Source organism: Colobus angolensis, unplaced genomic scaffold (assembly GCF_000951035.1).
Source record: "Colobus angolensis palliatus isolate OR3802 unplaced genomic scaffold, Cang.pa_1.0 Scaffold519, whole genome shotgun sequence".
Classification (NCBI taxonomy): Eukaryota; Metazoa; Chordata; class Mammalia; order Primates; family Cercopithecidae; genus Colobus; species Colobus angolensis.
In genome coordinates, this window is record NW_012118699.1 from 530,933 (window position 1) to 533,284 (window position 2,352).

Consider the following 2,352-nt stretch of genomic DNA (forward strand, 5'->3'; position numbering starts at 1 on the left):
CAGACACAAACCTCCCTGCAGGGAGGCGGAGGGGGCGGGCGCAGGTGCCGCTCAGGACCAGCAGGGGGCGCGCGGGGACCACAGAGCAGGAGGCCAGGTCAGGAGCAGGTGCAGGGAGGGCGGGGCTTCCTCATCTGCTCAGTGCTCTCCCTCCTCGCCAGCACCTCAGCTGTCCCCAGGGCTCCTCTTTCTTTGATATCTGTGGTTCTGCTTCCTCACGTTCTTCTGCCAGAAAAGAAAGGAGGAAGGCACATTTTCCTCTTACAATTGAAGTTTCACCAATTACTAGGAACTTTCCTACAACTTCCTACATGGCTCATTATTCCTTAGTGATTAAAAATATATCTATTCTAATGCTTCTCACCATCTCTTGGTTTGTGTCATCAATCGAATTGTGCCCTCTTTGAAATTCATATGCTGAAATCTTAAATTCTATGGATCGATATAGGAATTTTAATGATACAATTAAGGTTAAATGTGGTCAGAAGTGTGAGAACATAATGCAATAGACGTGCTGCCTTTATAAGAAAGGGAAGAGACACCAGAGACCTCTCAGTTTTCACGTCACGCAGAGAAGAGGCCATGTGGGGACGCAGTTTATTAGAAGGTGCCCCAGTGCGTGCCAGGAAGAAGCTGCACCAAGAACCAACCCTGCCAGCACCTTGATCTTCAGCATTCAGACTTCAGAATTGTAAGAAAATCAGTACTTGTTGTTTAAGCCACCCACTCCGTGTTGTCTTCTTATGAAGACCCAGACAGACTAATACCACATAACTCATAACTCTGTTAGCGCTGTCCCCTGGATGGAGAATCAGCCCCCCTGAGGCTGGTGACATCGCTCAGATTTCTACATAACGTAGGCAAAAAATAGTGGCTGTGGTATAAAAACTTGTTATGTCCCTGTTGGCCAATTTCTGGGCAAAGTGTTTTAATGAAGCCCTTGGGGCTTTGTCACAAAAGTTGTCTTTTATCTTTTCTGACGACCTAACTAATGGACAATGGGTACCAGCTGGATGGAGACTGACCACTGACCATCTTCTGCTGTCTCCTTAGCATGCCACAGAAAACCACACCAACATTACTCTATGTCTTCAACTTTCTAAATTTGCACTGAATCTATTGCTAAATGAAGAGTTACATGAGGTCTGAGTTTTGTTCCCTTCTTCCCAGTCTTCCTCAGTTACCAACGGCAGAGGAGACTTTCAACGAAATTTGGCTGTCAATGCCCCCAACACCACATCACTTTTTAAGGTCCAGAAACTTTATTTTGGGGATAGTGAAATACACTTTTAAATGGAAAGCCCTAAAGCACATACAACAGCTAAAGGAATGGCCGCTGTGCACCTGAAGGCGGATGAGGCAAATGGTAGGGTCCCTTCCTCCAAGATGTTCCTGGGTGTGTGATGGTTGGACACCTCATGCATATGGAACTAAGGACTGGACTGAAGTAGAAACAAGGACCACATCCCATAGGAAAACAAGAAAAGAACAGATGGGCATCCGTGAAGACAGGTAATTAAATTTGTTGAGTTTAAGATGAAACTTTCTTCCCAAGTTTTTAATGTTCTTAGCTAAATATGAATCCTTTCAACAAACTGAGAATTAAAAGGAGAATGGAGTTAGAAGATGAGAGAGAAAAAATTTCCTGAGAACAGAAAGAAAATTCACACAAAACTGTCACATGGCAGAGGCCAGAATGGAGCTGATGCAGCTATGTCATTATTCTGCAGAACTAGTTGAAACCCTTTAGTGTTTAAGGCAGGCCCTGTGTTGAAGAACTCCTTTAGTTTTTGCTTCTCTGGGAAAGGTCTTACCTATCCTTTATTTTACAAAAAGATTTACATGGTAAAGTTTCTTGGTTGGCAGAGTTTTGCTTGTTTTTCATTCTTTTCGCCCCAGCAATTTGAATACAGTTATGGGCCACTTAACAATGATTCGGTCAGCAATAGACCACATATATGTTTGTGGCCACATAACATTGTAATACCGTATTTTCACTAAGGATGTTCCATATTTACATGTGTTTAGATAGAGAGATACTTACCACAGCGTTTCAGTTCCCTGCAGGGTTCAGTGCAGTAACACGCTGTACAGGTTAGTTGTCTGGAAACATTGTGCTGTTCCACATAGTCTGTGTGTAGTAGGATATTCCTTGTCGGTTTGTGTAAGTTCTCCCTATGATGCTTGCACAATGATGACATTGACTAGAAATACATTTCTCAGAAATAATCTCTGTTAATAAAGCGTACATTATCTAATATAATTCCTCTCCATTCTGAACTGAAAATCTTCTGCTGAGAAATCTGCTAAATCTGCTCTTTTACTTTCCGTTTTCAAAAACCTTTCCTTTAA

The 2,352-nt window shown here is 42.7% G+C and overlaps 1 protein-coding gene across 1 annotated transcript in view; it reads left to right on the top strand.

The window, feature by feature from the left end:
- LOC105525116 overlaps positions 1–2,352 on the top strand; it is an 11,189-nt gene that overhangs the window by 692 nt on the left and 8,145 nt on the right. The window lies entirely within an intron of this gene.